This window comes from Athene noctua, chromosome 1 (genome assembly GCF_965140245.1).
Source record: "Athene noctua chromosome 1, bAthNoc1.hap1.1, whole genome shotgun sequence".
In the NCBI taxonomy this organism is placed as follows: domain Eukaryota; kingdom Metazoa; phylum Chordata; class Aves; order Strigiformes; family Strigidae; genus Athene; species Athene noctua.
In genome coordinates this window covers 235963747-235979648 of record NC_134037.1, presented here as the reverse complement: position 1 = coordinate 235979648, position 15902 = coordinate 235963747, and positions in this window count along the sequence as shown.

Genomic DNA, 15902 nt, shown 5'->3' with positions numbered 1-15902 from the left:
AAGAAGAAAATGTATCAAAAGGCTCAGGAATGGAGATAAGGACAGAGAGGTGCGGCTTGCCCAGTTAGGTTACAGGTAAGTTAGGGAAAGAAAAGAACATCCCTTTAATTCAAAACAGTTAAGATAACACACGTAACAAACAGAATGGGGCAGTGAGAAGCCTTACCATATCTTAAAAACACCTCCCCCTGCCCCTCCCTTCTTCTCTGGTTTTGTTCCCGATATCTCTACCTCTTCCCCCAGTGGTGCAAGGGGCAGGGGAAAAGGGTGTGCAGCCAGTTCACCACTTCTTCCTCCAGAGTGAGGGAAGCACTCCTCTGCATTCTTCCCTCTACTTCACGTGATTCCCCTCTCATGGGAGACAGTCCTCCACGAACTTTCTGCAGCGTGAGTTTTTCCCATGGGCCACAGCCATTCCCGTGATGCTTTGGCATGGGTCATCCACGCATGTTGCAGTCCTCCCAGTGCCGAACTACAATGGGGGGGCTTCTTCTCCTCTCCGAGTCCCAGCCTCCTTTAAGCACAGCCACCTTCTCCAGTGTGGGGTCCTCCACAGGTTGCAGGTGGGCATCTGCTCCACCAGTGACCTCCATGGTGGCTGGGGGGCGGCTCTGCCGTCTCACCGCTGGATACAGGGGAGTCTCTGCTCTGGCGCTCCTCCCCCCCTTCCTCCTTCTTTCCACTGATCTTGGTGTTCGTATAGGTCTCCTTCAGGTAACTCCTCCTCAAACTTCCTCCAACCTCCTCTCAGGTTTCCCTTCTTAAATACATTATCCTCATTGCAGAGGTACATTCACCATCACTAATTGGCTTGGTCTTGGCCAGAGGTGAGTCTGACTTGGAGCCAGGGGAGCTGTGAGAAGCTCCTCACAGGGGGCCACCACCATAGCCTCCTCCCCACTACCAAAAACCCCACCACACAAACCCAGCATGCCTTCAAAGGTCATGGCACTTCAGCTAGAAGCACCTTCTACTTTTTTCTTGTGAGATGGCTCTGATGTTCCTTGTCTGAAGTTGAGAATTTTTTCTTTTTTTAATATGGAAATAGTTCAGATAGATACAATCCTGTTCCTTAAGAAAGTCTTGCTGTCTGGACAAGCCTCTTGTTATTCTTCTTCCCAGATGAGAAATTTCCCTCTTGGAAATGGGTTGCCTTGGGTTGTGGAAAGGTTTTTCCTTCTCTCATTTTGCTTCATCCCTTCCTCCAGGGGCTGTTTCTTCTTTCCAGAATGTTTTCATGAACTGTATGTTCCTGCTATAGCTCCCTGTTTGACGCTACAGCTGAAAAACACTGATGATGGAAAGAATACTGTTTAGTTGAATACTTTCTGAACTTTAAGGAAAACATTTTTCTAGACAATAGGTTTCGGTGATGCAAATGCAGCAAACAGCACAATATAGACTGTGTGTGGTGGTGATGTGGTTAAACCTTTGGGTACAAATTTTTGACATTCCAGCTCTTCCCATTAATCCATGGAGTTGAAGCAGCAGGATATATTATTTCTTTTTTCATCTGATTTTATTCAATAGCCTCTTTTCTCCTCACAAAGTAAATTCTGTTGCCAAAGAGGACAAAGACGGTCTTTCAGCTTTCAACTCCTCATCCTTTGCTATTTCAACCCAAATTTCCTGGCAAAATGTGGAGATGAATTTCACTCAAAAAGGCTTTCAACATCACTGCTACAAGTAACAACCTTCCTGGGGAGGACTAGATGGATAAAACTTTGCTTTCTGGCACATCAGTAAAAAAACCCCACACTTCTCCTTTCAAGGATGAGGGGAAAGCTCTCAGTGCCCTTTCTCAGGAGGAAAGCATGAGCCATTCTTGGGACTTGGACATTTGGATGGATTCTGTGTATGGATGAGGATTTCCGGGACCCTTTTCACCTCGAATCACCTTGTGTGGTAACAGGTAACACCTGGAAAACAAAGAGGTTCCAGGAGATGAAGAGCCACCCAGCAACTTTGCCCAAAGCCTCACACAGTCCTGGTACCTCCCTGCTCTCCTGGATCATCACATAGGAGCATGTCCAGGTTCCAGTTCAGATGATGGGCCCCAGTGTTGCTGATGGGCAGGTGATATGTGGGAGAGGAAGACTCCACCCCGAGGATCACACATGCTTTGCAAACAAGAGCCTGCAGAGGACACGTTACTGAGAGTTAGCATGACACCCATCCAAAGTCATGAGATGGGGGGTGTGATTCAGGTCCAGACTGTGTGTGGGTATCCGAGTGCTGGTTTCTATGTGGCAGCAGTGTCTGGAGGCAATTCAGCTGGCCAAAGGCATGTGCTGCCTCATGATGACTTGAATCCCACCATAGACCCCACTAGTTGTACTGACCATTGGCCTTAATGACAGCTGGGACATCTCAACAGCAACATTTCAGTGTCTGCAATTTGAACCTGATTCCCAGACGAGGAGTCCGGTAGAGGTGGGACTTAAGTCCATACTCTACCTAGATCATTGGATGCCACCCATTAGATGGCAACAGTTAAATTTTTATGTGCACATGTGTGTGTGTGTGTTTTAATTCATTTGCTGCTGTCCCAGTGAGGGCTCTGTGTAGGGAGGAGAGGCTTTGCTCTTTGGTGACACTGCCATTTCCACTATGTACGAACAGGAAGGGTCTTCAAAGTGCATGGGTGTCTGCTCTGCCTCAGTGGTCCTTCATCTACCACTAAAACAGCAGCAATCACCTTCTGAACAATGTTTGTAACTGTCTGGGCAGATTTCCTCACCTGTCCAAAGGCTTTAATTTCTGCCTGTGTGGAGCTAAATTGTTCAAGGGAGCATCTGTTTTCCTGGAAATATTACTGTGCACAAGAGGGATGATCTGTTGCTGCTGCAAGTGCTCAGGTATCTTTGGACTTGGGAAGTAGGTATTTTTAGAGAGAAAATGAGATGGCAGGAGTTACAGAATCACAAAATATCTTAATTGACTTTAAGCAAAGTCCTGTATATGCCACATGTTTTGTGGAAGGAACTTCAGACACCTTCCAGTGGTGAATCAAGCCAAGTTTTGGTTACAACCACATTTTGTAAAACTCAGCTTTAGCAAAAAATGCCCTCTGGATTTCTTAGGTTTAGTGTCCCTTTCTCACAGATGCGTCATCATATAATCACCTTGCAAAAGCAGTAATATGATGCAGAGAGGACTTTCCATGGCAGCCTTCTGACCACTGCACACAACCCTGCGCACACTGTACAGCTATGCTTCTTCAGAAATAATGAGAAATCATCTTAACAAACCTATCTCAAACACATCCATGTCAACAAAAAAACACAGACAAAACCCCAAAAGAAGACCTTCAGTTGGTCAATTTAATGAATTTAAACTCAGAGCAACTGTAGATGGTCTGAAGTTTCAGAACAGTTTGTTTCAGACCAGATGAAGAGCTTGTGCATCTGATAGTCCTCTCAGTCTAATAAGACATTTCCTATAGGCAGCAAGAAGCTGTTTCTGTCCCTTGCTGCTCTGATGGTTAGATTCTTTTTCATGGCCCATTTATACTGATTTGTTCTATATTTTTTTGTATAAGCAATTATTTTCTTTATCCCTGGTATATTTACAGAAATTAAATATATGCTCTTAGCCTTTGTCTTAGTAGGCTAAGCTAGCTGAGCCCTGTAGATTCATCTAAACAGATTTGCCCATATCTTTGTCTTTTCTAATGGCTTTTCTCTTATTTTTAAAATTTTCTTCTTCTCTGCTTTTGCTATAATTTTTAGCAAATATCAGTATTGCTATTTTCCTAATACTGAATAAATTCAAGTCAGCAGTGTTGATTAAAAAGATTCACCGTATGATTCTATAATTATTATTATTATTCATGACAGTAACTCACCAGGATCCCACCAGACTTAGCATTCAGACTGCCTGTTGCTTGTACAAAACACGACACTCACCTTCTTGGAGAATTTAGCCAAAACAGACTGAACAGACATTCAATAGAGGAAGAAGGTACATCATCACCTCTATTTTACAGATCAGAAACAAAGATCAGGTAAGAAGTGCCTTCACAGCTACTAAATGACCAATAAGTCCCCATGCAAGACTGACCAGCAAAGCCTTATGTGCATTAAGGAAAAGCTCAGTACATATTACAATTTATGTGGATCTGATGTCCTCGAATGGTAGATTTGCCACAATGATGACGGAAAACTTGGAGCCTGATCGACTGTCTAGTGAAGCAAAGGGGAAAGGCTCTTTTCATTCTTCCTTGCTTACTTTGTTCCAAATAATCTGCAAAAGTGATGAGTGTTTTCACACATTATCATCATGATCTCTTCCACTGGCAAGTGCTAGATATGTGTGGAAGAAGAGACTCTAAGTGGAGAGAGATGTCTTGTCCTGCTCAGTGCAGGACTGCTGTGACCTCTATCTTGGGCTCTTCTGTAGCTGGCAGCAAGTACCTTGCATGTCTTAATGAACCAGGCACACATGAAGGAACAGCATCATCAATCCATAATTCCTGTGGAAGAAATTAATGGCCAAAAGGTCAGGTAAAGCAAGGATTAACTTTCCTGGAAATAAAGTATTAAATGTTAGGCTGTAAATAACCTGAGGTAATCAGTGAACTGAGGCTTCAAAGAGATCACTAAAATGACCTCAGACCTTCTGGTTAGGTCACTGTCTGAACAGAAGGGACCATCCTGGTGAACGTCTTCCAATGCAGTCGCTCCACTGTAACACCTCAAAGGTGAACACACAGAATTAAAAAAAAAAAAAAAAAAAAAGCGCAAATATAATTTTTCTGTGGTTTAGGCTGAGGTCAGACAGGTACCTGTTACACAGGCAGGGTTTGAGCTGAGCAGACTCCAAAAAGGAAAAAGATATTTTCTTTCAATTACTGCTCACATCTTTCTAGTACACAGAGCTAAGTACATCCAACAAAACTGTCACACTCTGTCTTTGGTGCAACTTTCCTACGCCCAGAGATATTAAGTCCATATTGTGACATGCCTTCTTAGCTAATTTGGCTACAGGATATATAAACTCTGGTCCTAAATTATTCATAACTAATTTTCACTGTACACTAAGTCCTGGTCTTATAGATCTCAGGTTCCTGTGACCCCAACTATGATTCAAAGAAATGTCATGGAGCATATAATTTACTGTAAATTAACACTTCAGGCCTCATATGCACATTCTTTTTGAAGGCTAGTGGAAAACACTGAGTAATCCGGTTCTGTTCTGCCTCAGAGTAAAAGCACACTGAAATCATCCTTCTGTGCTGAGTCCCTGTTGAGGACCTTACTTGAAGCCTACATCGAATCTGGTATCCCTTAAAACCAGCTTTGACTGTGCTACCTGCAGTCACCTGCATGTATGTCAAATATCTTCTTTGCTGCTCTTCTATTTTCCACCTGTGAATAAGAAGATATACGAGCACCTTAGATATTTTGATCTTCTACTTACTCTCTAAACCAGAAAAGCAAACCACAAGCAGATACAGAGCAGAAAATCAGTGTTAAGAGCAACACATCCAACACCTCTTGTCCCCATCTCTTCTGCTCTTTCTCCCTTTCCTTCTCCTCACTCTTTATCTCTCCACACAAATTAAGGATTCCACTGAATTTTAAAATTATTGATTTCTTCTTCCTGAGAATTGCCACTCTTGAGATAGCTGTTTGGTTTGTGCCATGGGGGGAACATGCATGAAGCCTGTGAACAAACTCTTGTTGCAGAGGGGAACTGTGCAGAGGGCTGGGCGGTGCAGGGATGGGTAAGGCCTCAGCCATCTGATATCAGACAAGCACTGGTGTTTCAGCATCACTGTGGCTTCTCAGCACAGTATTTGCTCAGTCCCATCCCACCCTGCTCAGTCTTCCCCTCATTTCCTAATTCTCTGAGAGTGTCTAGACATGGCTGGTTCCAACCATACAGCCATGGCTGGTTACAAGCCCTGTTACAAGCTTTGTGGCCAGGCAGCTACAGCCCAGTTGCAGCTAGCTGGCCACGTGTTGGAGAGCTGGTCACTGCAGTGGAGGACAAGTGATATCCAGAGAGTGCCTACAACAGAGGGGGAAGAATTGTCCCGAGTGCAGAGACCTCTGTCCAAGCCTTTCTATACCCGTTAACCCCATGGGGCATGGTCGCAAGCAGAGCTCTGTGGCAGGCCCTGCTCTGACAGCACTAAGCCACTGCTGCTCATATGCTAACCTGCGTGAGTGTTACTGTTCATTTCAGCCAAAGAGAACTCCTGGAATTGCTACCCCAGTGAAACAGTATGAAAACACAAAACACCTTGTGAATGGGGTTGCCATCTGGTGTGTTCAATGCATGGGTCATGGTGCTCCCTCCAAGGGCTGTGCTGAAGGCACCTGGAGCTTACCCCACGTGCAAAGAAACATGACTTAGTTTCAACATCTTCCCCCACTTTTGAGTAGAGTCTCATTTGGGGCATGTTAAGGTTGTGCACCAGGAGATGCAGCTTGTCAGCCAAGTACTAGGAACTTGCTTTTGTAGCTACACTCCATACCAACACCTCTACACCTCCTGCTTGGACACCTTGTCCTCCCTTGTGCCGTCCAGAGTCAACCTTTGAGCATAGTGCCATCTGGTGAGACTTGAGATACTCGTACAGCCCAAATAAATCACATCACATCTTGCTCACAAGCCCCTTGGGACAGCAACATTTAAAACTGGGCCTAAATGCCAGAACACCTCTGAAACAGATGTTCAGCAGGAGAAGCAACGATAGGCCTAGCATTTCACCAGAAAGGGATCATTTGCATTGAGTGTGCTTGCTCAGGGATCAGCCAGAGGCTGGATTTACTATAGCTCCAAGCTGAGTTGGCTCCTAATCCAGCTTTCATCCACTGCAAGTAGGTCTAAAATTGTATCTTTTGGCACCTGAAGCCCAGGATACAGAGAGTTTTTGAACAGACCCAAAGGGACCCCAAAATATTATATTTGTTATCCCATGACAGTACTGCATCAGCTGCCTGGAGAGCTGCTATCACCCCCTCTTTGTGGAGGAAGATCTTCAGGTCCCCAGGGAATCTCCTTAGGCTCTTGCTCAAATAGAAACTGGCCTGAAATGAATCATCTCTGTTGAAGAAAGCATTTTCTTTATGAAGGGCTTAGGGCCTGCTCTAGATGCCTTCTTCTTCAGCCACAAGACGATGCTCTGTGCATGGAAGACATGGCTGCGAGAAGCCATGGGCTGGTTGCCACTGAAGCACCTTTCTTACAAGCATTCCACAAGTCCAGACTCCCATCTAGCACCTCTCAGCTGCAGCCTGGGACCAAGCCTTGTGGGCAGGCGGTGGGAATCAGGAGCCAGTGGGGTGAGTCCTAGGTCATGGGACTTGGAGAGGCTTCATGAGGCAAGATTTCATCTCCCAAAGTAAAGAGTTGAATGCATTACCTAAATATACATATATACAGATGCATAGAGGGGTTATTTCATATATGCGTGAGGACTCCAGCATCCACCCCCCTGCCCTGACACAGCCCTACAGAAGAAAGCATCACAGACTTAACAAACTCCTGCCTTTCCTGCCTACACAGACCACAGAGGTGGCACTGGGACCCAGACTGCACATAAATAAATGAGGCTGACAAGTGATACGGGCATCTACACATGACATAGATGCCCAGCCCCACACACAGTGCAGACCTAGCCAATGCAAGAGCTGTTCAAATAAATATAGGCTTCCAGAACTGTTTGAGATGCCCTCAATTACCCAGGACATCTATCCAGGGCTGGCAGATATGAGACGGGACCTACAGGAGACCCACACCCTTCTGGTCTGGTGGCTGCAGGCTAGGTAGGATACCTAGAGCATCCCAGGGGGGGATGCATTTAGGGAACTAAATCAAGCCATTGCTCTCCCCAGACCCTAATGGGTAGGCAACTCCACTGGAGACTCCTAACTCCACACATAACACTGCACTAAGCTCCATCATAACTCATTTGCAGCCGTTTAACTGGTCTGTTCTGTGGTATTTCTGCTTTGAAATCCCCTCAGCAACTTTTCTCATTATTGTTCACTGTAATTACTCTACACTAAGCATATGGTTCTGTTTCCCATGAGTTAAGGGTAAAAGTAGGGATTGTGGTCCTCGCATTTGGAGGATTAGATTTCAGTTATGTTGAAGAGATACCATGTCAAGTATGGTTTGCTATCTTACAACTGAGGAGGATAAATGCACTGACAGGTGGTAAAAGGCATATTTTATGAGTAAGAAACTGAAATAAAACAAATGAAAATGCACAATATTTTCTGTTGTCAGTGGAACAGTGTGTTTTATTATGGTTGTATGCAATGGGAATATTAGCTCTGATCAGAAGTGCAAATTAAACGGCTGATTTAAATTATCATATTTCATGCATAGTAACTTTACAAGCTTTGACTTTTCTTTTTCATTGTATGTAAAACCTTTATGAGTTATTAGCATTTTTTTGTCAATATATTTTAGAAGTGAGAAGTTTATTCCTGCTATTACGTTAAAAGAGGCATTCTGCTGCTAGGAGAGTTTAGCATTTTATTCAGTTGTGATAACTTTCCCCTATACTCTATCATGAAGCACAATTAAGACAGAAATGTTCAGTAGTTTTATTATGCCCTTGTGTGAGGAGCTAATCTTTTTTTCCCCACTTCATTTTTCAGGGATTCCCAAAGGATTTTACAAACTCTACACATTTGTCTAGCACACTCTGTAGTGACATAAACAAAAAATACATGGACCTCAACGGGGGCTTTGGCTTTTATACTTCTAGTAATTCCACTTTCTCTTATTTCAAGTTTCAAGAGCACAGAAATTTCCCAGTTAATATTCTGGGTTTATGGGTAAATTTTGCTTACATTAATTTGGGCAGTTCGTTACTTTGGTGGGTAAGCAGGGGAACAGAGGACGGGGTTTTTTTAGATAAAGGTATTTTTTATTTCAAGGAAAATTTTCTTTACACAGAACAATACACAGGTTTATCTCCTCAACTACCAGTGGTAAACAATCTCTGATGAATGTCATTCAGTAAAAATGAAATAAAGTTGGGGTTTTTTTTCCCCTGCAGGAAACCAGCAAACATTCCTAAGGACGTAATTTCATTAGTAACTTTTCAAACACTGGTGTTTTGTTTTAGCCCGGCTTCCAACGGAAACACGCTGTGTGCATTTGTTGCCTTGGGTCTTGCTGTCTGGTTGTTCCCTCTAATAACTTGTGAATCTACTTGCTGGATTTGATTGAATTTGATAGAGTAATTGAAGACTAAGACATAGAAGCAAATGAGGTGAGGACATTTAGCCCAGGGTACATCTCCTGTTACTTTCCCAGGATTATCTCCCAACATGTGGGGCTGGAGGCTCGCACACATCCTCAGCCACATCTGGTACCTTTGTGTCTCGCAATCTCCTTTCCTACAGAAACAAGACAAATCTTGTCCTGCTTTGCTTGCATGTTGCATATTTAAAGTAGAAAAAAGAGATCCTCTAAGCAACCCAGCTGAGGGAAAGATGCAACACGAGCAGTTATCCCTTACTAGACATGTCCCCATAGGTTATCCAGCACATTTTGTCCTTTGCCTCTCTATTCCTTAGGCCTAGACTACCTTATGATAAATTGTTCTGAGTAAGGAGAAGTGTGAAGCAGACAGTCTGATACTTTTTCATTTTCTGCCTTGCCTCCTGGGCACTGGCCAAGTAAACTGCCACAGAGACTGGCACATAAACCTCCCTTCCCCAAGACAGTCTTGTAGGAAGAAGCCGAGGAACTGAAACATCCACAGCAGCAGGCTTCATGCGTCTCTGTTATTTATTATGACAGCCACGCAAAAACATCTTCTCAGTGATGTGTGTGGGAAAAAAGCGCCTGGTCTGATCTTGCGTGTGTCAGGAGGCAAAAGTGTTTCATGGTGTCTGCCCTGAACTGAGTTCTGCAGCTTCCAGACCATCCAAGGAGATGGAGGTGGTCACCTCCTGACTCTCACAACCCAGGGGACTTTGGACCAATAGCACTTCTAGTCCCAGTATCTGCCTAAGGCTGCCTCAAATTTTCCTTTAGAGTCACCAGAACCAAGCAGTTTAATGGTACCCCAAAGTGTCATTGTCGACACCAGCTGCACTTGCCACAGGAACTCCTGGCCCCCAGTATTTTTTGCCATGATCTTCTTGTGATGATGGAATGTTAAAATTTCTGGGATCCCTACAGGCAATCATTAAAATGCTGGTAAGTCAGTACTGATGATTGGTTTCCCCTGCGTAAGCAGAGTATTTCTCAACAGATAAGTACACTTCTTTCGCCTCGAACAATGGAAGAAATTAAATGTACATTGAACTTCTTTCCCATGGGCTGTTTATATTTCAATACACAAGGATAATTTATACAAGAAAATGTAACATTCCTGATTACATGCAGCATTCAAGAAAACAGTCTGACTCCTCCAATTTGAAAAGAACAAAATGATGTAGGAGATGGGGGAGTATTTTCATGTTGAATTTGACTTCTGAGTCATCAAGTTAGGAGAAAGCCCTGTGGCAACAGTACTCACCCTATATGGAGGGTGAAAATAAACTGAAAATAAAAAGGAAAGACAGCATCTCTAAAAGGCCCTTTTCCTCTCCACACTAATCATTAAGTAGCCAGAAAAATCCATGGTGAGATGTAACTGCTTCCAAAAAGGCATCTGGTGTGTGTCTGTAAAAGTCCCTCCTGGTCTGAGAGGGGGCTGGTGTTTGAGCCCATGCTTTGGTTTGTTCTTTTGGTGGCAGCATCACAGAGTCCCTTTGCTCAGCTCATCCCAGTGACCTCAGCAGTCACAAGGAGATCAGCCCACAAGCTAGAAGGCTGTAGGTTAGAACATGTGACCACTGTGGCATGACCTCAGCAGTCATGGGCAACTCAAAACTTGCCTCAGAGCTTTGCAGAGGGTGAGAAAAAGCACCCAAAAGAAGGCACAGACATTGGAGATAACTGAAATCCTTGTTGATGTCCATGCCAGGCACTGGCCTGGGAACAACAGCAGGAGGAGTAGTTTTCTCCGGTGGAAGAAGGAGCTTTATCAGATTGTAGCAAAGAAGAACTAGGATCACATAAAGCCAGGCTGTCTGGTTTGGCCACTCGGCCGGTGTGTCTCAGTAGCGGTATGTCTCTTCCTGCTGTGTCTCTTCCAGCACCAGTGGAAAGCATCAGAATTCCAGAAGTGTCTCCCCGTTATCTTCATTGACTACACAGAGGAGCTGGGTTCCCTGTTTAAGTGCTCAAATAAGCCCTTGCTTAAGTGCAATGAATAAAAGCCTTAGTCTCACTCTTTGCTTCACTGCTGAACTTCCTCAATTAAAAAACTTTCCAGGCTTCCAGCCTTGGACTTGGAAGACACACTGACAAAATTCCTCTTCTTGTCTCTAAAATTATCTTGCTTTATAGCTGCAGAATCAACTCTAGTTGGGATTTTATCCTGTTCTGCGTTTGCTGCTGCCCCACATTCTGCATCTAACATCTTCCCTAGGAGTTGCTGCTACCTCTTCACATGGAGTTGATGGCTCATGGAATTGCCTAGTCGCTGGTGTGGGAGGCTGGACCATTTTTTTGATCCATGCTTTCAGTGCTGATATTTCTCACCATTTTATCAAAAAGTCTAATATTTGGTAGCCTTCCCACAGTGCCATGCCCTGCAGCAGGTCTCCTTGAGCCACACAGCCTCCTCTGAGGCCTCATGTGTGTGAAAAATGTGATCTAAAGAGCCAAACCAGAAAAGCAATTGCACTGGTTTGATTGCACTACATTTTATACATTAAAATGATGCCACACCTATAGTTAGACCAGAGATACAAAATTGTCACCTGCTGATGGGAAGGCGACCTAGCAAGTAACCACCTAGCAAACAGACCTCTGTCAGGGTGACACAAGACATATAAACTAGCAAACAGTTAAGGTTAAGTATGTAGCAGTTTGCAAAGAGCTCTAGCAACTGCATCGATATGAGAGGGAGGAAACTGCAAGAAGAACAAACCAAGTACTTACCACTCACTACTGATTTCTGAATATTTTTTTTTTCTAAAATAAGACTGTGTGAAAGATTTTATTTTTTTTTTCTTTTCCCCCTCAGTACAGTCACAGATGTGTGGGGTCCTTTGCTTCCCCCTGCTGACATCCTGAAACGGCGCAGGGTGGGCTGTGGCTCCAGCCTACCGTGGGAGTGGGGAAACTAATGAGAATGGGCTCTGCCGGCAACCGCTCCCGCATCCCACAGCTCCCGCGGTGCTGCTGCTGAGAGGTGTGCGAGCGGGCAGCCACATGGAACAGGCGCAACTGAGCCCCCCCTGCACGTAACCGCTCACGGGCAGGGTCCGGAGCCACGCACAGCTCTAGGGTCCCACCAGAGAGGACTCTCACAGCTGGCTTTCACCGAAGGCTGGATTTTGCAGTTCCTCTGCCTGGTCTCCCGCTTGTGCAGGTGAACGGATTCAGCACCCACAGCACTCTCAGGTAAGAGGGATTTGCTGGCAAGTGGATGATGTGCCGTGATAAAAGGCAGTGTGGGGCTTTGTGGTTTGTTAGGAAAAAATTGGCTCTGGAAGTGGACTTTGCTCTGAATATTTTTGAAAAATAAAAAGAAACCGTGTCCTCTAGTAGTCTTTAGAGAAAAGAACTTGCTCCAGAGGGGCTTGCTGGCCCATGTGCACCTACCGTATCCCGGCAGGATGCCCCAGTAGTTGGGAGCTGTTGAGTGAGAACTGGGGTCCTAGGAAGCCCCATCCACTCTGCCTGCTGTGTTCACCAGAGCAGAGTGGGGCATCTGAACCTGGGAGAGGGCAGAGATCAGTTTGAGCAGACTGAACACCATAGGACAAGCGTGAAGGTGGCTCTTGTTTGGGCTGACATATGGTGGGGCCAGTGTGAAGCTGTCTTTTGACTTTGCTGTGGGTCAGGGAGGCACCAGTGCTCCTCTTCTTTTGACTCATGTTACCTAAACATTTAGGGTGAGAATAATGACCAGGAAAACAGTTCAAAGCTAAAACTGCCTGAAATAACAAAGGAGCAGGGATGGGGGTGTCTGTGCTACAGAGACTTATCACCGCTGCTTCCTGGGGACAAGAAACCAAATTACAACAGAAGGCAGCAATGTGGGACACAGCATGAGCACCAGGTGGGCAGCAGCGAACCTGGGCACCAGCCACAACTGGAGAGGGCACTGACTGGGGAAGTGCTGGACAGGCTGCGTGAGGTACAGGGATGCTGTGGCTCTGCTGTGGCTGGGTTGCAACCCTCCGCCCCAAAAAAGCCCCAGTGTGGAGAGGCCCCCGCCTCCTGCAAGGAGCTCAGAAACTTGTCCTCCCCTTGCTGGGCCTTGTAACAAGATCAGGTCCCTTCACCTCAGGGAAGTGACCCCAGGGAAGGACTAATGGGATGAGGTCCAGAAGCTGGCTTCGGTCTTTAGGTTTTTTTTCTAGTTGTGGATGAGTTTATCTTTTTTGCTTGTGACTTTCCCAACTCACCAGCAAAGCGGGAGCAGGCACTGTGCAGCAGGACATCCACCAGTCTTCATGCTGCACCACTTGCAGTTTCCTGTGAGCTTCAGTGATTGCTTCCCTGTTTCAGCTGCCTGGCTGCTGAATTGCACTTTAGCACCCTTATGCACTGTTATACGGGAAAAATATTCATCTTTACCAGCCACAGCAGCTTCTGCAGAATCACTGACGGGCTGGGGGAAAGGTGCAACACCGATTTATCCAGCAAACATAATGACTTCTCTGAGGTATTTGACAGTCCTGCAGGAGTCAAAGCCAATGTCTGAGCAAGAACTGAAACCACTGCCTGGTGGTTATGTGTGTTGTGTCCTTGTGTGAACACGTTTTGTGTGGAGTCATCAACAATTTTGCTTTCTTTATCTCACCTTGTTAAAACTGCACACACAGAGAGCTCTGATTCACAGTCATTTCTGGGCTCTATCACTAGATGGTGACATGCTCCCGGATACCGAGTCCTCCTTCAGTTTGACTTTTTCCTTCAGTGTAAAGTAACAGTAAATTTAGACAAAACATATGTCTTACCCTCTGTTTATGGAAATACAGTGTTCCCAGCCACATGCAATTCTGCTCAAGATAATTTGGTATTCAACCAATTTTTAATATGACATTGGTTTTGTTAACACGATTTCTGTAAGAATTACTGCTATAAAAGTTATTCTAGGCATGGACACATATAAATACTAATATTACTGATCTCTGCATAATTTAGAATATATTTTTCAGCCTCCAATGGCATACTCAGAATGAATGCATTGTGCACTTTCTAGGAACAAATCTGCACCAAAGGTTTTAAAGTTTAAAATTAGTGTGTTATTCGGTTGTGGAAACCATCAGTTTCCCTTCCTCCTGCCTGTTTTCCCTGAGCATGCAACAGTACTCACTGCCTTCCTTAAAATATTTGTCAATAGCTGCAGCCCAAGGCACAGTATTTGCTCTTTTGAAGAAGGTTTGCTGGCTGGGATGAGGAGTATGCACTTCCCAGAGGTCAGGCACTCATATGTAACCTCCATTCCAGTCCATCATTCAGTATTGATGGAGATGTTCACTGAGATTTGCAGCAGTAACACCCATCAAATGAGGCTTGTGGCATAGTATGAAGATGAGGGCTAAAATTCATGAGATACCTGATACCATGATGCACACTAGGAAGCTGGGTACATATGCTGGTGGCTGGCTGCTACATACAAGTGTCTCAGCATGGGTTACTGATCCAGTGACATGTCTACAAAAGTCTGTCCCTGCTACTTGCTTGGCTGCTCGCCAACAGGTAAAGCCAGACCTGCCTCTATTACTGCAGTGACTGCCAGGAAATAGAAACTGCAGTGCCAATGTGCAAAGAGCAAACATCCCATTCCCCTTTGCAGCACACGGTCCTGTGCTGCTGCAGCTCATGGGTCTCTAGGCTTGCAGGAGAAAGTAGGCTCCCAGGAGACAGCCAGCTCTGCTCAGCCCTCTCTGGTAGGGCTTGGACAGACGATGGAACGGATAATGGCCACATGTCAGCTGAGTGGTACGAGTCTGTCTTTTTCTTCAACACATGTCTGGGGCCCCGTGGTCCCTAGTAGGCTCTGGGCCAGGTTGGGTTCAACATTACATAATGAGAAATCCCAGTGGGGTGGTTTCATGTCAGTTTAGAACAGAAAGAGACTAAGCCTAAAATATTGCTCTTTAATCATTAGGAAATTTGAAGAGGCTAATTTGGGGAGGGGATGGGGTGGGGTGAGTTTTCCACGTTTGATGCTACTTAACTGTCTAGTGCTGTCTGACACCCAGGCCTTGGATGCCTAGCTGCTTGCTCATCCCTCACCCCACCTCATAAAAATTCTTCTTCAAATTCACCTCATAAAAATTCTTCTTTACAAAGAGCTACTTTCTAATCCAGCTACTTTTTTCTCAAAGGCATCTTGTTCTGGGCTCCCTGTGGTTTGCAGGTTTTTTTCTATATTCCTCTTCAGAATCTCCTCGATCTTAAACCTATTTTCATCCTCTCTCCTCCTCTTTTCTTTAATTCATTTTTGCTCACTAAATAATTTTTGCAGAGGTTTTGTCCTGAACCTTACCCGTTTCATTGGGTTTTCTCATAACAATTAAATACACTTTGTCCTGCCCCATCCCCAAAGTCAAGACAGAACCTTTTACAGTTTTCAGGAAGACAGCATTAATACTTCTCCCCTAGCTTTCCTGTGACCCCAAAGCTCTATCATCACCAGCAGGCAAGCCCAAAGCTGCTGGAAGGCATGCCTGACTCTGAATATGCCACACTGATGGCCGCTGTCTGGATTTGTGGATGATTTGAGTTTTCTGAGGGTACTGAAAGCCTGCCGAAGTATGTGAGTGACTCTGAGTCAAGATGTTTCATAGAATCATAGAATTGTTTGGGTTGGAAGAGACCTTAAAGATCATCTAGTTCCAACCTCCCTGCCA